This window comes from Paroedura picta, chromosome 7 (assembly GCF_049243985.1).
Source record: "Paroedura picta isolate Pp20150507F chromosome 7, Ppicta_v3.0, whole genome shotgun sequence".
NCBI lineage: Eukaryota > Metazoa > Chordata > Lepidosauria > Squamata > Gekkonidae > Paroedura > Paroedura picta.
In genome coordinates this window covers 22085097-22092543 of record NC_135375.1, presented here as the reverse complement: position 1 = coordinate 22092543, position 7447 = coordinate 22085097, and positions in this window count along the sequence as shown.

Sequence of the window (7447 nt, the reverse complement as noted above, 5' to 3'; positions counted from 1 at the left end):
GGAGGGGGAAGACGTGACGCACACTGGTTATGCGCGGGACAGGGCACGGTGGCGGCAAAACCCAGAGTAACCGATTATGCATGTGGCGATCCCAATGCCACCTCTGGTTGCGCCCCGGTCACCTGGAAGCTGCGCTTTCTTCCGCGTTTCACTAACGCAGCTTTTTCGGTGGCATGCACCAAAGCTGCGGCCGGTTGCAGCCGGCACCGTGCATTATCGGTGATTTTATTCGCCGCCATTCCACCCCGAATGTGCGTTATTCCCCCCGTGCATAATGGGTCTTTGAGAAAGCCCGCCCTAAGCTGATTGAACATATTTAATTTTAGACCTTGTTCCCAGCATGATTTTTTGGGGTTGTGACTTCTAAAGGGCTTTTTGGTAAGCATATATAGGGTGTAAATGCACATTTTAAATAACTGGCAATAACTCTGGGTTCTGAAGCATACAGAATACACATATGTAAGATGTGATCTTTAAGGCTGTTGTAAATAAGATCAGCTTCCACAGTGTAATCCTAGAGAAGAGTTGCACCTTACTAAACCTAAGGAGGATGTATCTCTTCTGAGGAGCACTCTGTAAGATTCTGCTCTGCACCTTCCGAAGTTAAGGGAGACACCATTTGTAGAACTCCCTCCATAAGGGCAACCAGATAGCAGTAACATCACAATCCTTTGGATAGACATGAAAAACTGTTGGATTTACTTGAACATTTGTGTGGTGGTGATGATACATTTTCCTGCTTTTACTGCTGGCATTTTTAGTTGATTTTGTTAGATCAGTTTCCCCCCCTAAGTATCCAGGTCTTATTATTATCTATTGGACCACTGGAAACTGAATGCCAAAAGACAGCATTACAAGATAATACCTTATTGAACCCAGTTAGATATCTAGATACATTTTTAGCAATGTCACAAACCATACTGAGAAACAGCCTGCAATCCACAAACCATTGGCGTCAGGCTGAGCTCATTCTATTCAATGGCACATTCCAAGAATAAATAGGATTGGTCATGCCCCACCTGAATAGATGGACATTCCAGAATGTTCAGTTTTCCCCATGATATTGGTATTTGCAACCTGTAGCCTGTTTCTCCTGTTTGAGGAAAGAATTCATACCTTCTTCAGACAGAAAGATAACCTGTTTGAAGGATTCAAAAACTGCCTGTTTATACTGAGAAAGACTTATAAAAGGTAAGATAAAACAGCAAGGAGAAGATCTGTAGGTTGACCGCTGTACTGTTAACATTGATTCTCATAGATAGATTCAAGTGGGTAGCCATGTTGGTCTGAATCAGCACAGCAAAGTTCAAGTCCAAAGACACCTTGAAGACCAACAAAGTTGTATTCAAGGGATAAGCTTCCATGTGATACACACTTTTCAGATATGTTGAAATGGGAAGTTGCCAGTCCATACATAGAGACAGAAGGCGAGCAGCAAATTAGCATAATGCATAATAAACTTGATGAACCAATGCTTTAGGAGAAAGAATCCTCAGATCCAAATATGACCAGCCAGCCACAATTAAAAAGCATAGATCTGCCTATCTATCTACGGTTTTGATATATTTATTTCCCTGGAATTAAACCCAAACAAATGGTGACCATATAAAACAAGTTTGTTATTCCAGTTAGGTCTTTGCATCTGTTAAACACTGTTTAATATGCTGTATGCTAATTTGCTGCTTACCCTCTACGTATATATATATGGACTGGTTACTTCCATTTCAAAGTATCTGAAGATGTATGCATCTACACAAAAGCTCATCTGTTCCACTTAATATTTCTGGTAAGGCCTTGGAGGAGGAGCATGTCTCATGGCTTAAGTGCCACTCAGAGCTTAACACCCAGTCAGAGTGGCTGTCCCACCCCTGAGTGCCTCCTCCTCCAACCAGCTTGCCTGTCTGTCCAGTGGCCAGCCAATCGCCTTCTGTCTCCCACTCCTGACCACCCCCTCCTCCTTCCGCTTTCCTCTGAGGTTTGGAGGCTGAGAGCTGCCCCTGCCAGTAAGTTCCATAACAGCTGCCTGCAGCCTTTCCAGGTCCTTGGGGGATGGGAAGGCTGTCCACAGAGGTCATCTTAAAGGTGCCACCAGACTCAAACTTTGTTCTATTGATTCTTATAGGTAGGGAAATTCCCCAACTCAAACACCAGGAAGATCCCAGGGGGAAGAAGTTTTGAAGAGTTTGCTTTCTCAAAACTTTCAGAGCAGCAATCTCAAATATTTTCCTTTCTACTTCCTGTATTACATATCATTGTTCTGTCCCTAAAGCCGAGGAATGATGGTCACTGTTTGTCCCTGCATGATTGAATTCACTGAGGAAGCCAAAGTAAATGTAGCCAACTATGGGATAAGAAATCTTCTTTTAGACTGGTAACTGGCTAATGCACCGAAGGTGGAAATAGATAATTCTAGAGACAAGAGAAGCATGGAGATTTAGGGTCTCAAATTCCAGTCACTTGAATCCTATCTCATTCTCATGTACATTAGGCCATTTGAGCAAATTATTTTAAACTAGATTTAAAGCCCATTTTATTACGCAGTAAAATGGGTGCTAGTCCCCCTTCCCGGGGAAGCCCTCAGAGGGAAAAGCCCATGGGAAAAGACTTCTGAGGGTCCGGGGATGGCGATTGCTGTTCCTGGGGGGCTCAGAAGGCTTTTTCCTTCCCTCCCCCTATTGGAAAAGCCTTTTGAGGGCCTGGGAACGGCGTGCTCGCTATCCCCGGGGGCTCAGAAGGCTGTTGCCTCCCCCCCATCAGCAGAAGGCTGGCCCCCACCCGCCTGGAAGCTCGGGCTTCTGCCGGGCCCAGCAAAATTGGTAAAGTGGGACACCATTGATGGGGGGGGGGTTTGATTAAAAATTTGGTCTATATGGAGCAACAAAAAATTTCATAGAACAAATGGAATACAAAATTGGTATTGTAATATATATATTTTTAAATTTCAACATAAATACAATTTGCCAGGTGACCGCAGATGTCCCCCCAAAAGTGGGACAATCTGGTCACCTTAGATTTGGGGCAGGCTGGGATCTCAGTGGAATATAACACTATGGCATCCACCCTCCAAAGCAGCCATTTTCTCCAGGGGAATGGATCTCTTTAGTAGTGTTGCCAGCTCTGGGTTGGGAAATGCCTGGAGATTTTGGGTTTGGAGCTCAGAGTGGGTGAGATTTGGAGTGGAGAGGGACCTCAGTGTTGTGCAATGCTATGGAGCCTGCCTTCCAAAGTAGTCATTTTCTTAGGGTGAACTTATCTCTTTAGTCTGGAAATGACCTGTAATTCCAGGGGATTCTCAGGTTCCACCTGGGGACAGGTATCCCTACCAGCAGGGGATGTGGGGGGCAGGACTCAAGTTGGGAAACTCTTAGAGATTTGGGGTTGGAGCCTGGGGAGGACAAGGGCCTTAGTAAGGTACAATGCCTTAGAGGAGGAGTAGTCAACCTGTGGTCCTCCAGATGTCCATGGACTACAATTCCCATGAGCCCCTGCCAGCAAATGTTGGCAGGGGCTCATGGGAATTGTAGTCCATGGATATCTGGAGGACCACAGGTTGACTACCCCTGCCTTAGCGTCTACACACTAAATCATCCATTTTCTCCAGGAGAAATGATTTCTGCAGTCTGTAGATAAGCTCTAATTATGAGGCATCCCCAAGTTCAAAATGGAGGATGGCATTCCTCGATTTTGAAGACTTCCCAACGAATAGCCTGAAAACCCTTATGGGAAGGCAACACACCAATACACTAAAATGTTCTCTCCAAATGGGCAATAAAGTAGCAAAGAAGTTTTGATGTAAATAAATGTAATATGAGATGTCATCCTGAAAAACCCCTCCCCTCTGGAAATGAGTGCCTTGGGAAACAGATGACCTGAAAAACTCCCTGTGTGCAAAGAGTCATTAATTGACAATCGCCATGACATCTTAAAAACGGCTCTGTGATTTGTGGCAAACACCCCAAGCAACAGAAGGGCAAGGATAGAGGTCTAAAGAAAGCAATAACTCCTAATCTGTGACAACAAATGGAAAAGAACATTGTTCAATCTATATCATTTTAAGTATTTGAAAGGTTGTCACTTGGAGGAGGGCAGGATGCTGTTTCTGTTGGCTGCAGAGGAGAGGGCACGCAGTAATGGGTTTAAACTTCAAGTACAACGATATAGGCTAGATATCAGGAAAAAAAATTTCACAGTCAGAGTTCAGCAGTGGAATAGGCTGCCTAAGGAGGTGGTGAGCTCCCCCTCACTGGCAGTCTTCAAGCAAAGGTTGGATGCACACTTTTCTTGGATGCTTTAGGATGCTTAGGGCTGATGCTGCATTGAGCAGGGGGTTGGACTAGATGGCCTGTATGACCCCTTCGAACTCTATGATTCTATGATCATATGATCAGTATGGCAGAAAACACTCTCACACATCACTCACATATAGAATAAGCTATTGCTTATAATAATTATATCTCCTTTGAAACAGGGAAATCTTGTTGGATCTTAGTCTTCCATTTTCTTATGGAATGCTTTATTTTAAAAGCTATAAACAGCTCTATTGGCTTACACAAAATCTAGAACAAGAACCAAATCTACGCAATACCTTTTATTAGGCCTCTCAGGCTGCCAACTTTAGACTAAGAAATTCTGGAGATCTGCATATGCAGCCTGAGGAAGGCAAGTTTTCGGGAGGGGATGGACCTCAGCCTGCCTTCCAAAGCAGCCATCTTCACCAGGAGAACTGATCTCTGTAGTCTAATCAACTACAATCCTGGGCTATCTCCAGGACCCACCCGAAGGTGGCCAATCCTAGATCTTAATAGAAGTGCTCAAGGGAGAGTCAGAGGACTTCATTCTTGTGGTAAACCATCAATAGATTGAGCATGTGGGGACCAAACTAGATGAGATGTTGCCACCATATTCAAGTGATTTGAAAATGCCATGTGGGCCTGATCCTGAGATGGGCAGTCTTGTTCCCTCCTGTGTTTTTCAGTTGATTAAACAGCTCTCTTTCTGTGTCCATGGGGATGTGGATGGGACAAGAGTGTCTAGTCCTCCATGTTGTGGGCGCCTTTGTGACATTTTAAAAATGCTTAAAAACTGTGGCAGAGTCCATAGGTTCCAGTCTAGTTCTGAGTTCTGAACCTGCGGACATGAAGCCCCCAAATGGATCCAGTTGACATCAGGCTAGTCCATGGAGGATATGGAACCAGATCTGAAATGGACCTGGGATAGAGGACAAAAGAAGAAAAGAGTTGGCTTTATACTAGAGGTGGGCACCTGGGGGGAAAATTGGTACTTTTAGGATTCAAGGTTTCCTGATTCGGTACAACTCGAATTAACCGAATCACTTATTTGGTATATGGATTTGAGATTGACTGATTCAGGAAACTTGAACCGATTTGGCCAAGACAGTGGCCAAGCAGGCAGATGACGCAGCTGTGGAGAGAAGTCTGTCTGGGGATCAACTGTTTGGTAAGATCTTTAAATGACTCCCTGCAGACTCCTCCAAGGCTGTGGTGAGCAGGGCCTGCACAGTCTGGGAGGGATCTGGGTGGGAGGCATTTAAAGAGCCCATCAAACAGCTGATCCTCAAGATACAGGTGTATGCTTCTGTTTAGCACACATGCCATTTGTTACATGTTATGTGAATCTAGCCGTAGAAAAGGGTCATTGTTCCAAGACTGCTCTGATGGAAGGACATAACTAATCATAACAGTGGGATACTGTGCGGAACTATTTTATAAATATAAAAAGCATCATAAATTGGGCAGTAAAATTTGTCCTTTCTCTTCAAATTAAATACCCTTAAGGGACTCAGAAACAGCTGAATGCTGTTGCCAGGTCAAGGCATAAAAATAATGAATATTTTGGTATGCTCTGTGGATTACATCATTCACCATGTGGCTGAATTCCCCTGCCCCATTTAAAGCATCAAATGGCAGCTGTTTATGTTGAGTTGAACAGCTATTATACAAGTCAGACTTTCAACTGGTATAAAAGAAGGACAGTAACTTCATCTTTCTGTATGAGAAATTTATTTCAGGGTTTTTTTTTTAGAACTCCTTCAGTCTGCAGGCTAAAATACTTATTGTGTGTTATATTGAATATTGGTTGAGAGCCATCAAGTCACTTCTGATGTGGTGACCCTGTGAATGAATGCCCCCCCCCCAAAAAAAAACATCCTGTCATTAACATTTGTGCTCAGGTCTTGAGACCTGACCCTTCAGGTGCTATATTATGACATCAAGTTACCGTATTTGTCGGCGTACAAGGCGACTGGGCGTATAAGACGACCCCCCAACATTTCAACTCAAAATATTGAGTGAGCCCAGTGGGGGGGGGAGCCGCTCGCCACCCGCCGCTCGCCGCTCGCCGCTCGCCGCCCGCGGCGCTGCTCACCCAGTGGGGGGAGCCGCTCGCCGCCGCCCGCCGCTCACCGCCCGCCGGCACTGCTCACCCAGTGGGGGGGAGCCGCTCGCCGCCGCTCGCCGCCGCTTGCTGCTCGCCTGAAGTGCACCCGGCGTATAAGAGGAATGTTTTTCCTTGGAGGAATGTGCATTCCTTGCATTCACTTGGAGGAATGTTTTTCAGAGGAAAAAAGCCGTCTTATACGCCGGCAAATACGGTATATGTTCTATGATAAAGGAGAGCCCAAGGCACTCATGTGCAGGCTGAAAGTTGCATAAAAAAGGTAAAGGTATCCCCTGTGCAAGCACTGAGTCATGTCTGACCCTTGGGGTGATGCCCTCTAGCGTTTTCATGGCAGACTCAATACGGGGTGGTTTGCCAGTGCCTTCCTCAGTCATTATCGTTTACCCCCCCAGCAAGCTGGGTACTCATTTTACCGACCTCGGAAGGATGGAAGGTGGAGTCAACCTTGAGCTGGCTGCTGGGATCGAACTCCCAACCTCATGGGCAAACTTTCAGATGGCTGCCTTAACACTCTGCGCCACAAGAGGCTCTTTACAAAAGTTGCATACTGCATGGATTACTGATTAGGATTGAGCACTTGAATGCAATTGCAGCTAGATGGGTCCCAGCCTTGTCCCACTAAAAACTGCAGATGCCACAGACTCCAATGGGCATATGAATGGGGATGGGTAAAAAGATGGACCCTATTATCTCCTAAATGGCCATCTAGTTGAAGACTCTCTAAATACGTATTTTATTTGTATTGTATTTTATCTGTTGTTAGCCACTGAAAGATGGCATGCCAGAAATGGCAGCCTATAAGTATAATTAATCAATGATGAATGAATGAATGAATGAATGAATGAATGAATGAATGAATGAATGAATGAATGAATGAATGAATGAATGATGTTCTCCTCGTTAGTCCCTGGTTCTCTCTGTGATACTGTGGGTGCTGGCTGGGGAGGGAATTATGAATGGTTCAGGTTTTGATGCTCCAGCGGACAACCCACCATTTCCCTTGCTTAAGGAACCAGGTAAGACTCTGCAG